Here is a 15,452-nt window from a genome sequence, read left to right on the forward strand (position 1 = left end):
AAATCTTAGGAATGAAATGGTTCACCGGCCAAGTGGTTGCACAGTGGTAACAATACAGAGCTCTCATGGGAAAGGTCCTGAGTTGGCATCCCAAGGTCTCCCTGAGCACACCAAGCATGTATGCTTGCCTATGTTTCAGTCCAGCTGTGACTAGGGGTAGATCACAGCATGAAGACCCTATTGGAGATGCTTTCTCTCTCTCTCTATCTCTCTCTCTCTCTCTCTCTTCCTCTCAGAAAGAAATAAAATTACAAATATTAAAACAAAAAGGAATCAAATGATTCACTTGTTTTGAGATGTAAAATAGATCTTCTGGGAGATATGAACAATAATTTTCATGCGTCTAACTCTATAGAGTTATAGATGAAGTTACCATGTGTTAATTCCTTCTGTTTTCAGAAAGAAAAGAAAATCATTAATGGGATGGCAGGTGTTAGAAACTTTAGTCCTACACAGGAGCATTTTGTGGCAAACACCTGGTGTAGATGGTATTTGGCTGGTCCTATACTAGAGAAATGGGTGGAGTAAATAAGAGTCTATTTGACAGGAAGTGAAGGGGACCAAAAAGCCATTTTCCATTAGGACAACACAGTGTATAAAATTCCCATCATAAATCATTCCCATGAATAAAATGTTTTATATTTTACAGTGTATTTTTTTTAATTACTTGTGTTAAAATTTTAAACAAAACAAAATTTAACAGTTTATTTAAACAAAGGGTTGGGTGATTTGAATCAGGTAGTCTCCCAGAAGATAGCCTCCAAGAGAGTCTGGCGAGTCACAGGGAAAGTGACTTCTGCAGGAAAGGGAAAGTGGCATTTAAAAACAAAAGTGAGGAAGTGAGGTAGAGAAATCATTGGATTGTTTACAACTGGATGGAAGGCTACGGGAACAGCCTAAAATACAGGCTTTCTGTGACTGACTAGTGTGATTAACTGTAACTTGGTTACCAGCTCAGGAAAACAGCCTAACATGTATGAGTTTGGCTTAACCATAAGAATCCAAGTGTTGGAGTATAGTTGCTGTTTTAGGACAAAATAGTTTAGTTTAACACTTGTTTCCACTGCATGATTTTGCATTTTAATCCAAATAATTTTTATTATAATTTTTTAAGAATTATTTTATTTAACGTTATTTATTTATTTATTTATTTATTTATTTATTTATTTATTTTTATTTGACCAGAGAGTGACAGAGTGTGTGTAAGAGAGATAAAAAGTGAGAAAGTAAGCCTCCAGGCTCAGGACTCAAAACGCGGTCGGCCATGTGGGAATCTAGCCCCCTTAACCACCACGCCACTGCTAGTATTATCATTTCTGGACCATAAGAAGATTCAAAGTATCATTTCATTAATAATGATAAAGATGGTAAGACCTATGTGAGCTTTAAGTTCAGAGCTGATAAAGTATGTATTTTGAAACCTGTTTGGTTGGGTTCGAACCATAGTTTCATTCCTAATTAGGTGATCCTGGGCTTCACATTAATCAACAGTAAAATTAAAACAAAACAAAAAATGTTTTGAACAATCACATAGATAGAAGGTTGTTTAAAAATTAAGCAAAATTTAAAAAAAAAAAAAAGGGACCAGCAGTTAGCGTAATGGCTATGTCACTGGACTCCCATGTAGTTGACCGCGGTTCGTGTCCCGGACCCGGTGGCTTAAAACTCATGGCGGACATGTGTGTGTGCGTGCCCAAGATCCTGAGAGGAGAATGGAGGAGAAGGGATTGCGGCGTGGCCATCCCCCCTGGGGGGTGATTTCTCACTTTCTGTCTCTCTGTCTCTCTCTGTCTGTCTGGCAAGCACACGTGCCCTACAAGCGAAAACCTCTCCAAAAAAAAAAAAAGAAAGAAATATTGAGCAACTGGTTATGCACCACTTAAATAGTTTTAAGCACTTGGTATGACTTAGCTCATTAAAGTACCAAAACAATCCTATGGAATCCAAAGACTATTTTTTGTTTGCTTTTGATAAAGGATTCTTTTTAAGTTTATTTATTAATTATTATTATTAATATTTTACTTTGGAAGAGACAGAGAGAGGGAAAGTGAGAAAGCAAGCCACCAGGTCCAGGACTCAAAGTGTGGTCAGGTGGGAGTCCAACACCTTTAACCACTAGGCCACCGGCTGGCCCTAAAAGGCTATTGTTTTGATATCCTATTTTACGGATTAAAAAAAAAACCTCAGGTTTCCCAAAGAGATCCCTGCTGTTCGGGTCCTCCTTGTGCCTCCCCAGCAGTTGTCATGGTGAAGTTAAGCAAAGAAGCAAAGCAGGGGCTGCAGCAGCTCTTCAGAGATGGCCACTTTGCCATCCGCTGGGGCTTTATTCCTCTGGTGATTTACCTGGGATTTAAGAGAGGTGCAGATCCTGGAATGCCAGAACCAACTGTTTTGAGCTTACTTTGGGGATAGAGGACTATTTGGTCATCTGGACTGGAAGCAATCAGTGGACAGGAACACATGGAAAGTGCTCTGGCTGGGATAAGAAATGGGACAGCCTTCAGATGGTCACCACGTGGATGCTGCAGGGCTCTTCACAGATGCATCTGGGGCAGAGTAGAACCTCTGCTGACTTATTTATGTAGAATGTATCAAAATAAATATTTTCAACAATGTTAAAAAAAATCTCAGAAACTTTAAGTAATTTGGTCAAGATTATGTAGTTTAACAAGTGAAGATATAGCGGTATTAACCTACAAGAGTCCGTAACTCTATAATAACCTTAAAAGTTTTTCTAGGATCATATGAGATTTCATTAGATTAAAAAAAGAAATAACCCCATAGAAGCATACATGAACTAAAAATGTAATATCACATGGATATAAATAAAATACACAAAAATCTATAGAGACTATAAAATGTGTTAGTCATTAGGCAGCTACAAATTGTTTAGCTGTTTTTTCATGCTAATAAATATTTCTAGCTAGTTTTTGCTAGTCAGTTTATTAAAATAAGTTTTAAAAAGAAACAAAAAATATTTAATTATAAAATGTTTTTAACAAAGCAGATTATTTTTAATTATTTTGACCTTTTGGAAGAAAATCTGGATAAAGTATAACAGCTCATCTTAATAATGTTTTATTTCCTACAGTCGGTCCAGAAATAAATTCAAGAGCTTCTACTGTGTAATCTTTTCTTCCTTTGCAGAAAAGGAAACACCATAGTAGTTGCTGTGAGCCAACAACACGTCACTTTCCCTTTAAGGGGGTTACTCTAGTTTCCTTTGAGAATATCCCCATCTTGTGGAATCTCCGATGCCCTGAGGGCCTGTCCTGCGGAAATTCCCTTCTGCTTTTTGGCCAGGGGGCTGGAGATTCCTCAAATAAGCACAGTCCCAAGTGATCTGGGCAAAAAGCCGAAATTCCAAAGGGCCGTCTACACTTTGAGTACTTGCGTCCCAAAGCGTCATGAGAGCGTCCTGGAGTTGTTCCAATGGCTCCGGATTCTGGTTCTGAAGTCTTACCTCCCGTGCGTTCTGATTACTTTGGCTTACTAGCAGGAAGACCGTTTGCTAAATTAATGCTCAGGAGATGTGAGGGAGATGACTGCCCTCCCAGCTGAGAAGCGACCGGCTGCTCTGGCAGAATCTGTTTAAACGCCCCCGCGCCCAGCCAAGGAGCCCCAACCGTGCAGAAGAGTGCCTGTTGCAGGAATGGAGGTTGTCAAACTAGATCACGTTAGCAGCCTTGATGGCTTTTCTCCCTCTGGGGTTCAATGCTATTTCGCGGTTTCCAGTGCTTATTCTTTCCAATGGCATTAAATTCACAGCGCGAGAGGCACGACAGACCCCTGCTTCGAAAGAGAAGAGGTTATCCATGGGATAATTAGTCTAAATCTGGACTAAAAGAGACGAAGTAAATCAAAACCTCACGGTGACAAGGAAGGATGTTTTCATTTTTGATACCGCCAATTCACATCATGTGTAACCAGAAGACATCCCACCCATTAAGCATCAACTACTTTAACGTTTAGGAATACGGACAGCTGATATTCTTGTTCAGACCTCCTAGTGCACATGGGCATAGATTGTTCCAGAGCTTTTTAAAAAGTAGCTTGAAAGTGTAGCCTGTCACAAAATCCACTTTGTGAGAAGGCAAATCATCTATTTAAAAGAGAGAGAGAGAGAAAGAGAGAGAATGAACAAGAGGCATTGTATGTCCACATTCAATATATACGGAATATCTGTACTCCATAGCAGAAACAGATTGGAAAGTATAATAGCAGGGAGGACAGCTATAAATACTAGAAACAGTATAGAAGTGGGGAGGTAATGGGGAGTGGGTAATAGGGGATGGGAGGGAGGGGACCACGGGAAATAAAACATTTAATAGACGTGAAAATGAAAAGTAACCTGATCTATGTATATGGTAATGTCTTTGACTTGACTAATATGCACTATATTCATGCTGGGGAAGACCATGTTGTGCACTGTAAAAATGTATTGTGATAAAATGTAAATTAAAAATTTTAAAAGAAAAAGTTAAAAAGACTAGAGAATAAAACATTCTCAAGCCATATTTGTAATGTTATTGAATATACAACACACTTGATATATGTGACATATATGGAAGGTACAGACGAAATAAAATCATGACTTCCTAATCAATTTAACTATTACCTATCCCTGTTTACCATTCCAAGTACTCATTCAGTCCTCAGGTAAGTGCTCTTATCACTTGCCTCCCACCACGATCCAGCAGTAACTACTGTTTGGAATTATATTTTTCTCATTTTCTAAAATTTATTTTGTAATTGACAGATAAAAATCATAAATTGATTGTATACAGTACAATGTTTGGGAATATGAATATATTCTAGAAAAGCTAAATTGAGTTGATTAACAGATGCATAACAATGCATGTATTTTTCATTCTTGCCGTTAGAATCCAGGTTCACAACCCTTTGTTCAAATTCCTTATGACGAGATGTGTTTCAAATTCAGATTTTTGTTTTGTTTTGTTTTAGAAAGATTATATATGGCCTATCCTGTATATTTTGAACACTCCCAACACAGTTTAGAAAGAATTCTGTCCTCAAACTCATTAATATATCCTAGAACAAAATGAATGACTTCACTTCTGTATAAAGAAACACTACAAATAGCCTTCTCTGTTTTTGACATAAAGTGTATGAAAATAAGTTTTCACATTTTATGGCTTTATGGATTTTGGCATTCAAGTTAAAGGAGTTTTGATCTGCTGTTAAATTAATCAAACTTTTCTTATTTAGTTGATCTTTTTCGTATGTATTTAAGAAGCCTTTTCTATCCTGAAACCATAAAGAAATTCTTTCAAGTTATTTTTCTTATTCATATCATTTTACCTTTCCTAGTGTATCTAATTTATCCAGAAGCAATTTTTGTGCGATTTTATGAGAATAAATTCTAATTTCTTCTTTTTTCATCTATGGATAATCATTGCCGCAAAATTTACAGAACATTCTCTCAGTTATATGTCTTACTTGTACTTATGAAAAAGTTTATTTCTGGACTCACTATTCCACTGATGAATTTTTACCCTTGCATTAACACCACACTATCATAATTAATTTTGCTTAATATTAAGTCTGGTAGCTGGGTGGGCAATTCTCTTAACTTTATCCCTATGCATCAGGAGTATTTTGGCTCCACTTGATCCTTTGATCTTCAGTTCGTTAAAAAAAAATAACCAGGTTTAAAAAAAAAAAAAAAAAAAAACCCTGTTGGGAGTTTGATTGGATTTGCCTTGAAACTCTCATTTAATTTAGAGAAAATTAACATCTTAGCACTATTGATTCTAACCCTGACTGGGGACTCTCCCTGGATTTATTTATGTTTAGATGTCTTTGAATAAAGTTTTATTATTTTCTTCAAAATGACATTTTACATATTTTATGACGTTTGTTCCTCAATTATTCATAATTTTTGTTTACATTGAACATGGTGGGTTTTTTAAGGTTTCTTTATTTATTTATCTCTCTTCACCAGGTTTTCTATGCACTATATTCATATTTAACTTTATTTATTTATTTATTTATTAGTTTATTTATTTATTTATTTATTTTTGGGACAGGGTGAGAGAGAGGGAAAATGATAAAGTATGATGCCGGGTCTGGGACTTGAACCGTAGTCAGCCATGTTCCCTTAACTACCTTGCCATCAATCGGAAACCACTTCACTGGATTTTTAAATTAATTCTAATAAATATTTTAAGATTTTCTATACAAACTATTATTTGTAGATAATAGCTTCATTTCTTCCTTTTGAAACCTTATGTTTATATCCTTCTCTTACAGTTTATTGACCAAAACCCTCAGTATAATTTGAAAGGAAGAGGGATGGTTGACATCTTTGTCTTGCTCCTGATTTTAAAAGGAATATTTCCAATATTTACCATTAAGTTATAATGTTTGCTGTAAGTTTTTGTTTGTTTGTTTTGTTTTTTTTTGTTTTTTGGTTTTTTTGCTATAGGGTGCATGCACTAGCTAAAGAGAGAGAAAGAAAGTGAGAAATCATCCCCAGAGGGGATGGCCATATCACAATCCCTTCTCCTCCATTCTCCTCTCAGGATTTTCGATATGCACACATGTGCCTGGTGTGAATTTTAAGCCACTGGGTTGGGATTCAAACCACAGTCAATGACATGGGAGTCCAATGATATAACCATTAAACCATCCACTGGTCCCCGCTATAAAGTTGTTTTTTTTTTTTTGAACCCACTATAAAGTTTTAATAAACACATTGCTACATTGGAAAGGGTAGTAGTCATGAAAACATATTTAATTCTAATGAATGATTTTCTGTATCTAGTGAGATGATCAAGTGATATTTCTCCTTTAATCTGAAAATGTCATGAAACATATTAATTGATTTTATAAGGTTAAAATACCTTTACATTTCTGGGATAAAGACATAGACCATGATGTATTATTATTTTCATGCCCTGCTTGATTTGGTGTGCTAGTAAAGTGTTTTTCATTTTAGTATGTATGTTCATGAGTAAGACTTGTCTATTAATTTCTTTGCCCAATATTAGAAAGTAAGTTGGGGATGGAGTCCTCTGTCGATATTGCCTGAATTTACACAAGGTTAGATTTATGTTTTCCTTAAAAATTTAAAGAATTCATTGGTAAACGTGGGCTTGCTATTTTCAATATGGAGAGATTTTAACTACTGATCTTGGTTTCCATTTGTTACTGAATCAGTTCTGATAGTTTATTGGTTTCCATAAATCTATCCATTTCATCCATATTTCAATTTTTTTGATAAATAATTATTTACAGTATTTTTCTAACTTGTGCCTATCTCCTTACTTGGTGAATTTTATCACAGGTTTATCTATATTGGCTGTCTTTTTAATGTAGTTTCTTCATTGATCCTCTTCATTTCTTTTTTTATTTCATTGGTTTTTCTTATTTAGTATCTATTTTCTACTTTCCTTGTATATATTTTGTTGATTCTTTTTCTACATTTTAAGTTAAATAATCAATGAATTAATATTCAGCCTTTCTTATATACTGCCTTTAATATATTCAATATTCTTTGTTTACTATATGGTATTTTTTTATTATTCAGTTCTAGGCATTTGTTATTTCCCAATCAATGGTGACTGTAAATTTTATCCTTTAATGTACCATTTCTATATTTTGGGGGGTTTTTTAGAGAGTTATTTTTTAATGTCATACTTTTTAAAATTTAATGAATTTATTTATTTACAGTCATTCACTGTACATCAAAACAGTATACAAAATGAAATTTTTCCATCCAGTATACATTGGTTCAATCAAGGATATTACCATACATGTTATCATCAACAAATAATTTTCAATTTTTTTTGTTTCTTATATATTTTTCTTTCTTTTTTCTCCCCTTGATTCCCGACGTCTCATCCTCTGCCAACTCTTCCCCCCCTTCTCTTACACTGTCTCTGGTATGTATAGTTGTTTTCTATGCCTTTTTTTTTTGCATATTTTATTGATTTACTAAAGATTTTAATTAATTTAAAGGCTTTTAATAGCAGGCACAGCTGATATATACATATTTATGAATGCATGTCTGACTTTAGGCATAAACTTCAGTGAGTAAAGTGAACATACTATAAAGTAGTACCTCACTGAGGCTGTATAGCTTACTGCAGTCATTAAATAGGTATTTATAGGTATTATTTAATGCATTTTTTAATTTCAAGAAAATGTTTTAGTATTAATAGATCAAAATCAAAAAATGTTAAGAGGAATTTGCTTAAAACTTAAAGCCAGGAAAGAGGTTAAGATTCAGTTCAAATAGTAGGTAGATGAACCTATCAACAGTTCAAGAGAAGACAAAAATCCCTAAATATGGAATCAAAGCACAGAAGAAAATCAGCAATGTTTTAGTCTAAAAAAAAAAAAAATCTATTTCACTAGTTCAGACTCACGTAATTAATCACTCTTCTGTTGAATTTGCAGTGTTACTCTGGTCTAATCTTTCCATTTAAACTATGAAAGTTAACATTCAACTCTGGACTTGTCCCTACCATCAGGCTGCCCATTCTCTGGGTTGTTTCTTGTACTCTTATTTCTGTGTGTCCGACTTTAGTTTTCCTGGTATAGCACTCCCTTCAGCACTTCTTGGAGAGCTGGTCTGGTATTGGAAAGTTCTTTCAGGTTTTGTTTATTTGAGAATGATTTTGTCTTTTTTTCCCATATGAAATATAATCTTGCTGGATATAGTATTCTTGGCCCAAATTGTTTTTCGCTTAACACTTTGAACGTATTTTCCCATTCTTTTCTTGCTTGTATTGTTTCCAATAAGAGGTCTGACATTAGCCTTATGGGATATCCTTTGAAAGTTACTTGACATTTCTCTCTTGCCAATTTTAGTATCTTGTTTCTGTCTGTGGTTTTGGTCAATCTGGCTATGATGTGCTTTGGGAAAGATCTTCTTGGTTCAATTTTATGTGGGGTCCTATGTATTTCTTGGGTCTGGATATTTGAGTGCCTTTCTAGGTTTGGGAAGTTTTCTTCTAGGATTTCATGGAATAGATTATCAATGCCTTTATTAGTTTCTTCACCTTCTGGGATACTGATGATTCAGATGTTTGGGTGTTTAATGGTATTACTCGTATGTTATTCTCATTTGGGGGGGTGGTATTTTCTCAGTATTTTTGGTGAATTTTTTTTTAGGTCAGAGGTTCTGTCTTCCATATTTGATACTTGATCTTCTGCATGATCTAATCTGCTTTTGATATTCTCAGTGGAAGTTTTGATTTCCTGTGTTACAGCTTTCATCTCTAAGAACTCCATTTTATTCTTTTTTATGATGTATATATCTTCTTTAAAGTCGGACAAGAGCTTCCTCACTTCCTGGAACTCGGTGTCTTTTTTCTCCTGCATCTTTTGGAGTTCATTGTCTCTATTCTCTTACATCTCTGTTAGCTTTGTCACTATGAATATTTTAAGTTCTTTATCTGACATTCCCATGAGTTCCCTTGTACTCTTAGTGCAAAAAGAGGAGTTATTCTTTTCTATTAGAGGAGAGATATTTTCTTCTTTCCGCATATTTCTTGTGCCTCTGTGGTGGTTTCTGGTCATCTGATGGATTATACGTTTTTTCCTATTTTTTTTGTAGTTAAATCTGACTGGCAAGACTGAGGAGCAGGAGAGTAAAGTCTGGACAGAGGGTCTTCAGTGGTCAAAATCCCTAAATGGGGTTGCTTGGAACTCAAATACAGATGGCTGCTAATTGGCTTAGCCTGACTCCTGGCTAGACTGGGGAACTGTAAGGTAAAGTCAGGGTAAAGGGTCTTTGGTGGTTGAAATCCAAGAGATTTTTGCTACAGGGCACGTGTGCTCATTGGAGAAACAAAAAGAGACAGAAAATGATAAAACACCTTCCAGGGTTGATGGCGATACTGTGAAGGTCTTTCAATGATAAATTCTTTCTAATTTTATTTGTATTAAATGTCTTTATTTTACTCTTATTCTTAAAGTGAGGAATCACCCCCAAGGGATATGTCCACAGCATAATCCTTTCTCTTCCAGACTCCTCTGGGGATTTAGGGAATGCACCCGCTTGCTCATGGTTTGACTTTCAAGCTGCAAGGTCCCAGACTTGAACTACAGAGTCAGTCATGTGAGATTCAGTACCGTAACTGCCTCCTCACCCCCTGCTGGCCCCTCATTAAGTTTTTGATTTCAACATTTATGCTTTTTATATTTAGAGATGCTATTTAAATGATTTTCAAATATGCTTCATCATTTCGATTAATTCTTACTTCTTGTTCAGCATTTTATTCTGTATTTACCTTTTTAAAAGTTGTACATAGTTATTTACATTTCTATATGCCAATTATAATACTTGAAGTCTTTGGGAAATATATCCGTTGTTCACTGTCTTTCCAATTCTTACAGTGGCTAGTTTTCTCAGAAATTTTTACTATGAATTTATTTTGTTGAACTGACTCTCTAGAAATACTAAGTTTCTAAAATGGATATGCTTATCTTCAGAAGTAAGTATGAGATCTAGAACATGTCATATTATTTTGATGATCTTTTCTTTTTTCTTTAGAGAGATGTTTACTATAGGGCACATGCACTAGCCAGAGAAACAGAAAGTGAGAAATCACCCCCCAGGGAGGATGGCCATGACAATCCCTTCTCTTTGGGCATGCATACACACATGCCTGGTACAAGTTTTAAGTCATCTGGTCCAGGACTCAAACCGCAGTAGACTACATGGGAGTCCAATGATGTAATCATTAAGCCATCTGCTGGCCTTTCATTTTGATGATATTAAATTAATATGAGAATCTTAGTTTTCTATTTTTCACCTTGCTACCCATCCAAGTCTTATTTTCCAACTTTAAAACTGATATAGACTGTTGCCTGAATAATTCTATTTTCATTTCTGTTTTTTCCCCTATTTTTACTTTTAGTTCACTGCTCCTTTGTTTTATTTTTTAATTATTTATTAAATGTATTTATTTATTCATATATTTATTTATTTATTATTAGTCCAGAGATAAAGAGAGAAGAAAAGTGAAAAAGCAAGTTACTAGGCTGGGACTTAAAATGCAGCTGGCCATGTGGGAGTCCAGCACCTTAACCCTCATGCCACCTGCTGGCCCTGTTTTATTTTTTAATTGCCATTTTGTTTTTCCAATTTTCCATAATGATTTCCCTTACACCTTAAGAGCACCAACCTATTGAAAATTCTATTTGTGCAATTAAAGTTGTACCTAAAAATATTTTAATGAGTGAGATTTAAATTATCTAGTGATTCACACTGCCCTTAAATATTTTTACCATATAATCTTATTAACACTTTGAAAAATTTTATGTAAGATGGTAGTATATTATTACCAATCTTAGATAAGAGGTCCATCTTAGGGACCAGCAGATGGCATAATGATTATGTTGCTGGACTCCCATGTAGTTGATCATAGTTTGAGTCCTGGACTGAGTGCCTTAAAACAAGCAAAAAATCTCTCAAAAAAAATACCCAAAATCTGTTTTAGCTAAGTTATAACTCTAAGCACTCAGGAAGTCAAGAATAAACACTTGCCAAAGCTGAACCTTGGAGATAAAATAGAACATATGGACTATGGAACTCTGACCCAAAGAATCATTCAACAGAGTAACAATATGATTTTTTTTATCAAATCAATAGTTTATTCAAGTGAAGCAAACTTTAATAAATTAATAATTAATGCACTTTTGATTTTTTTTTTATTTTGATACCTACAACTTATAAAAATTATCTAGAAGTTCTTTACCTTGCCATTTAAAAGTTCTGCAAATGTTGCTAAGTAAGGACAAATGCATGATCAAGCATTGGGACAGTTTAACTTTACATATTATTTTTAACTACAACTTCACAGACATTGAGATAACAAAAAGTTGACTTTATTTTTCCAAATAAGCCAATACTCAAGAGTGAATGATTCTGAAGCCAAAGGAGGAGTTCAATTTTTACATGGAACCTTAACCATAACTTCTCTGGGGAATTTTCCAAATCTGCAAAATAATACTATAAAATAAATACTTGCAAATCCATAGCACTGTTCATGTGAGCCTAAGCATTCTTAAGCCTTACATAACATATTCCATCTTACAGACAGTGATAGAGAAACACAGAAGCATTAAGAAACTTTGGTAATGTCACAGAAGGTTAATCAAAGCTGAATCACTAGCATTATGTCTCAGTATCTAAAAAGAGTCAATTTCAGAGAATTCTCAAGTCTAAGAGACCATAAAATATCTTTTTTTTCTAGGTTTTTGCTATAGGACATGTGCACTCACTGGAGAGAGACAGACTGCCCCCAACCCTTCTTCAAAAAAAAAAAAAAACCTGTGACATAACCATGGCCACGCTACAATCCATTCTCCTCCCAGGATCTAGAGCACAGAGACACTCGGGCCCAGCATGATTTTTCAAGCTACTAGGTCCAGACTCAAACTGCGGTTGGCCATTTGGGTGCCCAGTGATGTAACCACTGCATATCTGCTGGCCTCAAGGCCATAAAATATCTCAGAATCATGGTTCTCAACAAAAACATCACCTGGGAAGGGAACATGGTAGAAATGCAGATGTTCAGGTCCCACTGAGAACTTCTGAATCAGAAACTCAGGGTAGGGCCAAATAATCTGTGTTTTGACAAACATTTCAGATGACTCTATTACATCACCAAGTTTGAGAGCTACCGTTATACGCAAAAGTAGACAAGACAGGGTATTTTTCTTCCAACCTCCTTGTACCAATTATAAGTTGTGATAATTTTCAGAAAGGAGACAAAAAACAAAGATCAAAGATTGCCAGGTTTATATAAGCCACCACTATGCTTCTCTCAAAGATTTCTTACAGGACTGGTCATCACCCATGATGTCAGGCTAGGGTAGCCTGCTATTATTGGTGATGTATGTAATATTTCCCCAATAATAAAACAAATTTTACAAGTTAACTTCATGCAAATTGTGATGAGTTTAAAGATATTCTGACAATCATGTCACATCAACTATATATATATATATATGTGTATATATATATATATATATATATATATATACACACACACACACACACACACACATATATATATACACATAACATCTTCTGGCATACTTTCCTAAACACAAGCAAAATTGTGGAGTTATAGCTAGAATGCTAACAATTTGGCAACATCATCAGGTTGTCTTCTATACGCTATAAGCCATAGCGAGAAACCATTAATAAAGCATATATTAATAGTTTGGGAGATTCAATATTGTCTTAGTATAATACTTACCCCAGATTCCGTGTATATCCATGGATAGTTTTAAGTGAGTACAATTACATGTTCTAACCACCTCCTACAATCATCCCATTTAAATTACTTCGAGTAGGCAGTTCAAAGCAACAAAGGGTAGAAACCCAATAACACTACTTTAGCATGGGAGTTAGGGAACAGAGAGAAAAAGGGAAAACTGACCCGGCCACACAGACTGCCTCCAACCGCTGCAAAAAACATACCATGTGACATAACAAGTTTAACTACATTAGGAAATTGGCCAGCTTCCTATTGGAGGATCCAGCCTTACAGGCAAGTGTGGCCAAGGAAGAGAACTAACATTAACAAAACTTCTGAGAGTGTGAGTCAGGGATCAGAAGTGTGGAATAACTTATATGAGCAGAGAAATACCAACAGGGAAATAGTACTGGGGTCTATAGGACAGTTTAAGCTTAATTATGCAAAAATAATTCTGGTCATAGTTTGAATGCCAAAATATTAAAGACCAAAGATGTTTTTTTGTTTTGTTTTGTTTTGTTTTTTCTTTTTTTGGGGAGAGATTTTCACTGTAGGGCGCGTGTGCTCGCCAGACAGACAGAGAGAGACATAGAGACAGAAAGCGAGAAATCACCCCCCGGGGGGATGGTCACGCCGCAATCCCTTCTCCTCCATTCTCCTCTCGGGATCTTGGGCACGCACGCACACACACACGGCGTGAGTTTTAAGCCACCGGGTCCGGGACACGAACCGCGGTCGACTACGTGGGAGTCCAGCGACATAGCCATTACGCTAACTGCTGGTTCCCAAGACCAAAGATGTTAATGTGCAGAACAGAAAATTAGTCCAAATGAAATATGTGAAATAAGATTCTAAGGAAAATATTGTGAAGAAAAAAGAGAGATGAAGAAAAGACCCAACTAAATACTTCGAAGAAGCGATAATTTTATATAAAGGAAAGAAAAAGAAAGAGACCACAGTGAACGGAAGTTTTTGTTCAACTCCCACATCTGTTTTTCCACTTTTCCTCATTACATTACAGAAATAGTTCCTGTAGCCCTCTTCATCTCTCAAATTATACATTATCTGTAAATGACACCGTTAAAAGATAAAGTCAGGCTCCTGACTAACAAAGTTTGTAAGCTGAAACAATAACTTCCAAACATCACAAGGAAGTATCTGCTATTGGCCTTAAGTGAAACTAGTCACTCTTATCAGAAACCAGCTAACAGTCATACAGGAAATGATCTCTGGCTTCCTGCCTAGCGCCATTTTCCCATCCTCAGAACAGAATACTGGGGTCTAGCTGGAGAGTGGTGGTGGTCTTCACTGCTGAGAGGCTAAGAAGACAAAAAATAAGAGTTCAGGGGTGCTAAGTTGACTGGAATTTTCAGGACAAGATATTAGAGAGGAAGGAGCTAAACCGAGGGCAGCAGAAATTAAGGGGTTTCTGCTTAGATTGATGACTGAGGACTGGGCTGTTCTGCACAGTAAGGAAAATCAAAAGGCCAAACAGACAATGACTACAGTAGGCTGAAAACTGAGCAAAAATATTATAAACAATACAGTTCTGGGCGATACTAGAATTCTGACCTAGTAAGTAAAAATATACCTCACTGAACACTTTAGACATTTGCCTGGGACCACAGAAAGGCCATATCCTATAGGAAAAGACATATCCTGGGAAATGAAAGGCAGAACAGAATAGACTCACCCTAACAAAACATTTTTTAAAAAATCATAGCCTGAAAAGCATTGAGAAATCAATTTGACTATCTGCCACAGTGAAGAGAGGTCAATAAAAAAATTAGCTAAACTGTAGGACACACATGAAAAAGGTTGAAAAATTAGCAAGTTATCTGTGATTTGTGGGACATATTAAATAGCTCAGGAGCAAACAGAGAAAATGGTACAAAAATATTTGAAGAAACGAAATATATAAATTTTCCCAAACTATTAATATACCAGTTTCAGGAAGTTCCACAATCCCTGAACAGTACGAAGAAACTTATTCCTAAACTTATCATAATCAAATTGCTGAGAAACAAAGTTAATTTAATACAGAGATTAAAAAATGAACACAAAGATTATTTAGGGAAAAAAAAAGTAAGATTGGCAGTGAATCAATGATTTTCCACCAGTCCATCATCTGGTGGTTAAGAGCACTGGATTCCACATGACTGACTGTGGTTTGGGTTCCAGCACCAGAAGCTTGTCAAACACATTGGGTGC

At 35.5% G+C, this 15,452-nt stretch overlaps 1 pseudogene; it reads left to right on the top strand.

The window, feature by feature from the left end:
* The first annotated feature begins 2,244 nt into the window (after positions 1-2,244).
* LOC102494541 (mitochondrial import receptor subunit TOM7 homolog pseudogene) lies at positions 2,245-2,414 on the top strand (annotated as a pseudogene).
* Positions 2,415-15,452: the final 13,038 nt, after the last annotated feature.

The sequence above is a fragment of the Tupaia chinensis genome, unplaced genomic scaffold, assembly GCF_000334495.1.
Source record: "Tupaia chinensis unplaced genomic scaffold, TupChi_1.0 Scaffold000544_1, whole genome shotgun sequence".
NCBI classification, from domain to species: Eukaryota; Metazoa; Chordata; class Mammalia; order Scandentia; family Tupaiidae; genus Tupaia; species Tupaia belangeri.